We start from the raw sequence: 12,136 nt of genomic DNA, 5'->3' as shown, positions 1-12,136 counted from the left end.
TACGTCTTACTCTACGTATTAGTCTATTCTATATTTAAAGTTTTTAAATTACTTATAGTTATACTATATATACTACGCTTTATTAACTCTAGCTAGCTAGAGAATTTAGAATTCTAGGTTAATACTATAAGAGCTCTTTTCTAAGTTATTATATCTTTAGTATAGTATTTTCTTATACGCTAGAAGTATATAATCTAGATATTAGTAAAGTAGCTAAACGTTACTAAATAAGTACTATTTATTAGATATACACTTTTACTAGCTTATAGCTAAATTATATATATTATTATACTAATTATTTATTACCTACTTTTAATTAATAATATCTCTACTAAGTATATACGTATTAAAGAGGTAAAACTTAATAGTTTACTTTAGATATATTACGTATATCTTTTATATAATCTAATAAGATAAGACTTAGAAGTATAGACTATAATAAACTATATTAGTAATACACTATACTAGTATATAATATAAAATAATAATCTTTAGTATTAAATTACTACTTTTATAAAATAATATAATAGTACTAAGCTTCTTTAAAAACTAGAAACTCTAAGCTTACTATATCTAGCTCTAGTAACTATTTAAGAAAAAGGTCTAGTTCTATAACTATAAGACTTATAGAATTATTTAGTCTTTTATAGTTATTCTAAGTTTCTAGTTATTTCTAGAGAGGTATCTATATTATACGTACTTAAAAATCTTAAGTAAAACTAATAAGATTAGCTAGTAGAGCTACTTCTTAAATAACTACTTACTTTACTATCTACTTTACTCTCTAAGCTATCTTATATATTATAAACTTCTTCTACTACTAAAATATATAAGTTAGAGGTATAATACGCTAATTAAAGTATTATAACTTAGCTTTAAATTACTACTATAAAAATAGTAAATATAGATACTATCTAAACTAATATTAAGATTTCTAGTACTATAATTACTATATCTAGAAGTTAGTATTATTACTTCTAAAATAAAAAGAAGTATAATCTACTAAGAGCTTTCTTTTACTATATCTTTATAACTTCTATAATAACTAATAATATTACTTATAGTCTCTAACTACTTATAAAAAAGTTACTTAATAGATATAATATATACCTATATCTTTTTATTAATAAGTATAGTAGTAGTAGAAAGTTAACTACTATTTATAGCCTAATTTATAAGATTATCTACTAGCTCTTTTTATATTTTAAAGCGCTAATTAGTTATAATATTAGTATCTCTATTATAAAGTATTATAAGAAAACTATAGATAAATTAGTATACTATAACTAAAAGGCTTACTATAAACTAACTAGCTTAGTAGTTCTTAGCCTATAGACTTTATATACTATTTAATATTTAATAACTAAAAAAGAATAGCTTCTAGCTCTAGTTAATTAGATAGTAAAGTCTAACTTTTACTAAAGTTAAAGTACTAAAAATAATAATAAATTATTACGTAGGTAGCTTATCTATATCTTTACTATTAAGATATTAACTAGTTAATTCTTATTTTTATATATTATAGATTAACCTAGAAATAAGCGCTTTATAAAAGAGTTAGTATTATCTTCTCTAGTACTACTTAGTTTATTATATAACGCTAAAGCTATAAAAGAAGCTATAAAATAGCGTTAACTAGAAACTAACTTTATTAATTCTAATTATTTAGAACTAGAAAAGTCTATTTAGAAATATTAAGAAAAAGATATAGTATAAGTTAATTATATACTAGTAAGTATAATCTATTTATAAGCCTATTATATACGCTAATATTATTAGATTATAAAGCTTTTTAAGCCTATATTTAAGTTATAAGATAATAGTATAGTTATACTCTACTACACTAGTCTATACTAATTCTATTTAACTATAGTTTAGCTTATACTTTAAGTCTTATAATAGCTTTTATTAAGTATCTTTAACTAAGATTTTATAGATACTATCTCTATATAAGTATTTTTAGCTTATATTCTAGTAGCGTAGTTAATATAAGTATTCTAAGAACTATTACTTCTAGTATAGATAAATAGACGTATTTTTAGAATCTTCTATATAGTAATCTTTATATACTAAGTTACTACTATAGTAGTTAGTATATATATATTTTAGAGAATATCTCTAGTATTCTAAACTAATACTTAGATAGTAGTTTAATAAGCGTAGTATTAGTAGTAGCGTCTTTAGTAACGTTTTCTAATATAATATAAACTTAGAATAACTAGATTTATAATTAATAGTACGCTTTTTACTAAAGTAAACTTATTAAGTAAACTATAATAGAGAGCGCTATAAAGTTTATAAAGATATAATACTTTTCTTTTATAAAGAATCTTTTTATATATAAGTTATATTAAGTATAGAAGAAGTAGTTAGCTTATAGTTTTCTAGATTCTTTTTAGATTATTATAGTACTATAGAATAGAGAGCGCTATAATAAGAATAAATATACCTAGTCTAGTATAAGCGCTCTAATTATATATATTAAAGGTGTCTAAAAGTATAAAAATATATTTAATTATAATTACTACTATTATAATTTATTAAGTAAGAGTTTAAGAAGATTAGCGCTATTACTAGTAGAGTTATAAAAAGTAGACTTAGTAGTTACTTATCTATAGTAACTTTAACTATATTTTTACTTTTATTATTACTTAGACTTTAGTAATATATAGCTATAATATCTAGTAGAAATAAATCTAGCTAAGAAAGTAGTCTAGAACTATATAAAAGTATAGTATTATTATATCTAGTAATTAATAACGTATAAGACTTTAGACTTATTTAATTCTAGCTAGTTATAGTAAATTTTAAGCTCTATAAGCTAAGTAGATAAAAAGATTAAAGTAGTAAATAGTGTAAATAATCTTACTTTTAATTACTTATAGGTTCTAGTCTTATCTAGATAGCTACGCTATCTATATATAAATTTACTTTCTAATTTTAGTTAAAGAACTTAAAGAAAATTAAGCACTACTTTCTAGCTTTTAAAAGTTTCTACCTTTACTCTAGCTACTTATAACTTCTTCTCTTATATAATTATTTTTTTTACTACTTAGCTATAAGCTAATATTAGTAAAGTATAGCTATAAAATAAAACTATAATTACACTAATAACTAGAATATATAGTTATTAGACTAAGTATAAGCTTAGGTAGATAGATATATTTTATAATAGAATTTTAAGATTAAATTTAAACTTAATAATAAAGTATATCTATCTATAAAAGTACTTAGTCTTAAAGTAATAAAAAGTTATAAGTGTAGCGTTAGCGTAGATTAATATAGTAAGTATATTAAAAATAAAAAGCTTTATAAAGATTATATAAAGATATAGAAGAATATTTAAGATAGATTAGCTTCTAATAAACTTTTCTTTAGAGTACTTAATAAATTTCTTAGGCCTCTTAACTTATCTATAATAGTAAAATTTATAAGTAATATTCTCTATACTAAATAGCTAGAGAAAGTATTTTTATAAGCTCTTAGAAGCGTTATAGTAAATTTACCTAAGTAGTTACTTACTATATTTACTTTTTCTAAGTATTTAGAAATTCTAGTATATAATACTTAAAAGGCGCTAGTTTATAAAGAGAAAAATAATATATAAATAAATATAGTAGTAGTATTACTATCTACTATACTTATAGTTCTATTTAATAAGTACTATAGATAAAGTTAGATTTCTTATAAGTTAGCTATATCTTTTTATAAATTTATATTTTAATACTAAGTAAAATAAATAAAGTAATTTAAGTAGCTCTAGTTACTTTATATACGTAATTATTTTTAATATATAATCTTAGCTTAATAGTACTAGTAGTAGCTAGCTTTATAGATAAAGAAGTAAATAAGTAAATAGCTAGTAGCTTTAAAGAGTAAATATAAATATATAGTATATATAGTATCTAGCCTAAATAAAAGTAAGTTTATCTATCTATCTTAATATTTATATATTCTAATTTACTAGTACTCTAGTAGTTCTTTTAGCGCTATATTCTTTCTATAAAGACTTATTTAGTATAAAAGTCTAAGAAATTTTATAAAAGATACTTAAAAATTAACTAGCTAATCTATACTAGATTAGTAGTAAAAGTAAGCTATAGTCTAGAAAAGGTTATATATACCTATAGCTTCTAGAAGAAAATTCTAGTAATACTTACTTAATAGTAGAAAAGATATATAAAGATTTTAGATATATTATAGATAATAAAGTTAATAGTAAGTATAGATTAAACTAGTTAGCTTTTCTAGGCCTAAGAGATAGAGCCTATAGTGTACTTATTTAAATTAAGTAATTATATAATTACGTAATTATATAATAATATATTACTATATTAGACTCTAAAAGTAAACTTAAAAAATCTCTAATATAAGCCTAGATTTATAACTTATAATACTTATACCTATACTACTACTACTACTACTACTACTATTACTACTAATATAATAGTTACTACGCACGTAATTATAATAGGCTAACTACTTTATATTTATTATATATTACTAATAGCTATCTAGACTATTAACTAGCACTAGTACTAGCTTTATATAATTACGTAATACTAAAAAAAAACTAAGTAAGTCTACTACTAGTATAAAGCCTCTAAACTAACCTAAGATACTTATATAATACTTATATAATACTTATATAAACACTAGTAATTTATATTTTATATATAATTACTTATAAGCTAGCTATATTAGCTATATTACGTAACTACTACTTACTATCTATATTTACTCTTATCTATTTACTTACTTATCTATTCTTTATCTATACTAATAACTTTTAAGCTTTTATAGCTATAGTCTAAACTTTATAATAACGCTTAAGTTATTTATAATAGTATACTATACCTACTTAATATAGTCTTCTTTAAGATATACTACTTATATTTTAGTCTAATAATTATATACTTAATAAAAATAATAAAGAATTTTTACTTTTTACTTATTATATATGCTATATAATATAGCTTTAATAAAGTTATATTTTTTTACTATTAGAGCTACTAGTAGTACTTTAAAAAACTTAGTCTTTACTTACTAAAGCTATATATACTATATATTTATAAATTTTTATTTAGTATATAAAAAGTCTAGCCTCTACTTTATAAATAGCTTACTTAGTATAAGAAAAATAACTAATACTTTAAAAGTAGTATTAAGTATCTTTAGTATACTCTATACTTCTAGATTAAATTTAGTACTTAAGTTCTTTTATATATTTCTAATAGTAAATATTATTACACTTTTAATAAGAAAGAAAGTCTTACTTAGAATAGTACTTAAACTATTCTTATAGTTACTTACTACTATAATTAGTATAGTAAAAGCTATTATATACTTAATAATAAAACGCTTTTTAAAAAGATTATTAAAAGTACTAATTATAATATTATTTATTATAGAAAGAGATATCTTTAAAAGAATATTAGTATTAGTATTAAGTTTAGTTAGAGTAGTACCTTAGTATATAAAGTTCTTAGAAATATAAAAAGTTTTTTAAAATAGAAAGTTATAAGATAGAGAAAAAAAGAAGAAGAAGAGAAATATTCTTTATATATAAAGTATTTTATAATTCTCTTTAGGCTACTATCTTCTATACTATAGTTTACCTACGTAAATATTATTTTATATTTTATAGTAGTATAGTACTATAATTTAATATTACTCTAGACTTAGAGTTTACCTATATAGCGCTTTTACTTACTTAGCTCTATAGCTAAGAGAAAGGCTATATTATACTATACTTTAACTTTTACTTTACCTTCTACTTTTCTTATTATTACTATTAGTATTTATACTTTAGAAAGCTTATTTCTATATTAAATTCTAGAATTAAGAATATTTTAATAATTCTATAGTTTAATAGCTCTATAGCTTACTTATTACTATCTTTAAGTTTACTTTTAAGTTTACTAAAGAAGCCTCTATTACTATTATCTTTTATAAGTATATTATTATTATTATTAAAGTACTATATTTATAGTAAATATTAAAGAGAAAGTTTTATTAAATTTTATAGTTATATATAGTAAGTATAAGATATTTAGAAAATATACTTATAATAAGATTACTATATAGAGTTACTAACTACGTTTTATTACCTTACTCTATATTAATACTTTACTATAATTAAACTAGTTAGAAGTTTAATAATTAGTAGTTATATAAAAAGAAAAACCTAAAAGAGTAGTTCTAAGTAAGAAGTAACTACTAGCTAAAGAGAAAAGTAATTTTACTTTAGAAAATAGTAAAAGTACTAGAAAAGAAAATAAAAAAAAAGAAGAACTAAAAGTTTAATAATTAGTAGTTACGTAAAAAGAAAGACCTAAAAGAGTAGTACTAAGTAAAAAGTAACTACTAGCTAAAAAAAAGAGTAATTTTACTTTAGAGAATAGTAAAAGTACTAGAAAAAAAAATAGAGAAGAAAAAAAACTAGTAAACTCTAAAACTAGATATATAAAAGTATTCTTAGTATATTTAGTTTAAAAAAAAGTTAGATATATATCTTTTACTTCTAATAAGCTATATAATAGTATAATTAAAGTAGATTTTATAAAAGTAAAGAAGATTAATATAAATAAAAAAGATTTACTAGATATTATATAGATATTACTAGATAAAGAAACTATAAAGAATAAAGCTCTTATCTATAAGAACTAGAATTTTTCTAAATTAGTAGTAGAGCTTATAAGATAAAAAGAATACTACGCGTAAAATATACGCTATCTTATTAAATTAGTAGTATATTTATATAAAGTATAAGAGTAAGATTAAAAGAAAGTAAAAGAGTAAATTTAAAATATTTTAAAGTATTTAAAAAAAGAAATTAGTAGTTTTTAAGCTAAAGTTATTTACTTTTAAAAGAAAGTAAGTAAGCTTTAGTTAGCTATTTAAAGTCTCTAGAATAAGATAGTAAGCTTTTATATAAGTTTTAATTATCTTTAGATAGAGTTTTAAAGTCTTTTAGGTAAGTATAATACTCTTAATTAATCTTATTTCTAGAATAAAATAAATTATTATTAAAGCTAGACTTTATATTATATATATAAGTATAAGTATAGCGCTACTAAGAGCTACTTATCTAAACTACTTTAGGCTAAATAAATACTTCTAGATTAAACTCTAAAGGTATTAAAGTTAGTAATAAATCTTCTAGCGCTTTAGTATTTATGTCTAAACGCGCGCTAATTAGATACTAGAGAAGAGATACTAGATAGTAAGAATAAAAGAAATATAGTATTATATTAAAAGTAAAAGAGAATAGACTAAATTTAGTAGATAGTTTCTTAAATAGTACTAAGTAAAATAATATAGCTTTAAAGTACTAGAGAAGGCTATAAACTAATCTATACTATCTTATATAGTATTTATTTTCTTTACTTTTTATATTATAAGCTAATTTTCTACTCTTTACTTAAGATATCTATTCTATATTAACTTTTTATCTTTATAAATTAATTTAATAAACTTACTATAAAATTTAAAAAGCGTAGTAAGTAACTTTATTACTTTCTTATACTTAACGTTATCTAGTATCTATATAAATATTTCTATCTCTTTCTTATTACTTAGCTAAAATCTACTACTAGATTTCTTTAAAGTACTTTCTTTCTTAGCTTCTTTAAACTTATTAGCTTTTTTCTTAGAAGCTTTCTTATTTTTAATTCTATTCTCTTTATATAAGGCTTTTTTAGCTACTTTCTTAGCTACTTTCTTAGCTACTTTCTTAGCTACTTTATTATACTCTAGAATTATTTTTTTAAGTTATCTTTAAAGACTATTAGTAATAATAATAAGAATATAATATTTAATTATAAGAGCTTTAATAGAAAATATATTAAATAGCTAGTAGTATTTCTTTAGACAAAAGTATTAGTTTATATAAATTAAATACTAATCTAAAATCTTATAAAGTAATAAACTATAATTCTAATTATCTATTATATATTTAGATACCTTAACTACCTATTTATATAGTAGTAATTTCTTATTATATAAGCGTAGTAAGCCTATAATTACTAGCTAGATATTCTATAATCTATATTTATAACTTATTTTAATACTTAAATATAAATATATATATTTTATAGCTATTTTATACTTCTCTTATTTAGTAAGATTTTATATATCTTTTTCTTTTTTAATCTAGTTAGGTAGTTTTCTATTAAATTTCTCTCTAAGAACTTAGAGAAGACTAAGATAGATATTCTAGAAAGCGCTTATTTAAGTAACTATATCTTTATATCTTTTTTTTTTCTTATTATTTTATAGGCTCTCTCTTAGTATAATAATCTATATTAGAGTTATAATATTTTTCTTATCTTTTATTTTTACCTTATTTAGTATATAGTAGTTTAGTTTTAGTTTAGAGTATATATTATATAACTAAAGAGAATTAGCTTATATATAGAATATAAAGAATAAGTATAAAATATATATATTTAATAGCTTTATTCTTATAACCTATAAGTTTCTTAATAAGTTTCTCTACTACCTTCTACTACGTAGAGCTAGTTATTTAAGTCTAGATTTACTAGTAGTTATAAAAAATATTACTTTAGATAATATTAGGTATAGTAAATAATATAGATACTTTACTACTAAGTTATAAAAGTATTTATCTAATTATAAAGCTATATAACTAAGCTATACTAGATATATTAGGTAGTAGTAGAGTATATATATAACTTTTATCTAATATATATATTAGTATATTAAGTAAAAAAAAAAATCTATCTATCTACTTCTTATATTTATATAATAAACGTAGATCTAGCTAGTTTTACTTCTACTAGCTATATATACTATAGAGTTTCTACTAGAATAAAACGCTATTAAAATTTAATATATAGAATACTTTTTATAGCTTTTACTAATATATAAGATAATATAGAGTAATTATAAGTAAAAGAAATTATATAAAATTTAGATTTAATTATTCTATTATAATCTTATTAACCTTTATATAGTATATATAATAGTAGATAATATACTAGTTACTCTTTAGTCTACTCTTTTCTTCTAATCTTACTTATAATTTAAACTACTATTATAGAAAGTATACTTTAGCTTTATATAATCTATTCTTTATAGTTTATATTTAATATAGAAAGACTTTAAGATAGTAGATTCTTAGATTACTAGGTATTCTATACTAAGGTCTTAAGAGCTATATTCTTCTTATAGATATTAATATATAAAGAATAAAAGTAACTCTTATTTTTATATTAATAATAGCTATAAATTTAAGCTTTTAAAACTTTATAAAGTATATATAAATTTTCTTCTTTAGATAGAGCGTATAATTACGCTTATTCTCTTAATTAATAATAAGTATATATAGAGTATTACTTATCTTTAGTAATTTTTTATAGTATATTAGTACTACTAACTTTATATTCTATATTAGTAATATTAGAGTAGAGGTTCTTCTAGTAAACTTTATTATACTAATTTACTTAATTATAATCTTTAATACTTAGATTATAGAAACTATATTTCTATTAGATATAAAATAAATTCTACTTTTTATATAACGCGTATTTCTTATTAGTTTCTTCTTCTTTATTATATAAGTAAAGTTTATTAAAGTACTTATTATAAAGTAGATAGTATACACTATTATCTATATAGATATCTTTTTCTTTTCTAATTTTATAGAGCTATACGCTTTATAGAAGGCTTTAGAAACTCTACTAGTTCTTAAATAATAGAATACTTAGTATATATAGCTAAAGTTCTCTATTATATAACTCTTTTAGTAATAATACTTAGTAGCTAATTATAGACGTATCTAATATACTTATATTATATTAGATCTTATCTTTTATAGTAGTATCTAGGCTCTTACTCTATTATAGTTATTTCTATATATAAACTTTATAATCTACTCTAGACCTAGAAGTTAGAGGCTTATAGATAAGTAAGCTATACTTTTTACTTATAGATAAGAAATTTAAGTTAACTTTATTATCTAATAACTATAGTCTAAGTATAATATATAGATAGTAAGAGTAGGTATAAATTTATTTAATATAGCTAATTCTAGAGGTATATAGCCTTTTATCTTAATTAGAAAATTAGTTTTTTACTTTCTAAAATAAGGTTAGAGGTATAGTAGGCTATTCTACTTTAGAGGTAGATAATAACTTATTACTATAGAAGTTCTAGTAATTAGAATTAGTCTATTAATATTTATAAATAATTACTTTTATAATTATATATTTATTTATTATCTACGTAAAGAGTCTATCTTTAGAATAAGCTTAAAACTATATATTTAGAATATAATAGACTCTTATAATATTATTATTAATATTAGTATAATATATTATTTTAGATATTTAGATAATAGGTAAAGTATTTAGTTTTATAGCGCCTAGCTAGATATATTTCTCTAATATAACTATTAGTAATAGTATAGTAGACTAATTAGAGTCTCTAATAAAAGTAGCTATTTTTTTTTATTCTTCTTAAGTTCTCTACTTATCTATAGATAGTATAAGAAAGCCTAATAGTATAGCTAATTATAGTTTTTCTTCTTTAGTAATCTTTTTAATAGTAGTTAAGTAGTTAGACTTTAGGTTATAATATAAAAGATAGACTATATTTAGATAAAGAAATAGTACTATAAAATACTATTTTTTTTTAGTAGTCTTTTAAAAAATAATATTATTATATCTTATCTATACTTTATACTTAATAATATACTAGTAGTTATTACTTTAATCTAAAAGAACTATATTTCTAATAAATAGGCTAATAGAATTTTTATAAAGATTAAAGTTAGAATTTAATAAAAACTTATAGAATATATCTACACTACTTATACCTTTAGCTTAGTAGTAAGAAAGGCGTAGTAGTAAATATAGATTATATCTATAAAATATATTCTAGCTATAGTAGTAGATATAAGTAGATAAATTTATAAAGCTATTATTTTTAATATCTTACTTTTTAAACGTAGCTCTAAAAGAATATAAAGCTTTAGAAAGTTACTTTATTATTATAGTATTAGAAGCTAGTATATTAATATAGTTATACTTTAACTTTACCTAAAATAAGTATATTATAATAAATATTCTCTAAGATAGAATATATACTTAATCTAGCTATATAGAAGAAGCTAAAATAATAAAAAAGATATAAAATTAGATAGACTTACCTTTATAGATTAATATCTTAATATTAAAGGCTAGAGCTTTAATTTTACTCTTATTACTTTCTATACTATCTTAAGCTATATACTAAGCCTTTATAGAATTAGATAAAAAGAAGTTTTACTTTATACTAGCTAAATAAAATAGAAAAGCACTATTAGCTTTTATACCTTTTAAGCTTATTATCTAGTAAGTATATACTTTATTTAGATAGTAAAATTAGATATACCTTAGATAACTAAAACTTTAGAAAGGTTTATATATATATTATATATAATATCTAGAATATAAGCTTTATATATATAACCTATATTACTACTAATAGCTTTCTAGATATTATATAATATTCTAGTTTTTATAAAGTTTATTAGAGATTAAGATATACTATTATTAGTAAGAGCTCTTAGTTAATAAGTAGATATACTCTCTATAGTAAGTATATTACGTAATAGCCTTTCTAATACTATAGTAGTAAGTTAAGATAGTTATTAGATAAGAAGTATAATTAAATTTTCTCTTTATACTTATAGTAATAAAGCTTTATACTAGTTTATATAGTTCTTATATATTATATAATTTAGTAGTTAAGTACTATCTTTTACTTCTTACTAACTATAGTAAACTACTTATTAATCTACTAGTAGATATTATTTAACCTAACTTATACTAGTATAGCTCTATTACTAAAGTAGACTTATTAAAATATAGAGTACTCTAATATTATATAACTCTCTTTCTAATTAGAAGAAATAAATACTTTTATAAGTAAGGTTCTTAGCCTAAAAGATATATAGTTCTATTTAGCTAATAGCTATCTAAGAGCTATATATATAGCTTTATACTATTAGAAAACTTATATAAAAAGTAAATATATTTATATATATCTAGGTACGCTATCTATATAATAGTAATACTAAAGTAGAAAAAGTTAACGTAATTTTCTAGCGTATAGAAAAGTAGTAGATAAT

Source organism: Alternaria triticimaculans, assembly GCF_023758025.1.
Source record: "Alternaria triticimaculans strain BMP 0046 chromosome Unknown scaffold_2, whole genome shotgun sequence".
In the NCBI taxonomy this organism is placed as follows: Eukaryota; Fungi; Ascomycota; class Dothideomycetes; order Pleosporales; family Pleosporaceae; genus Alternaria; species Alternaria triticimaculans.
The sequence above is the reverse complement of the archived record's forward strand: the minus strand, read 5'-3'. Positions refer to the sequence as shown.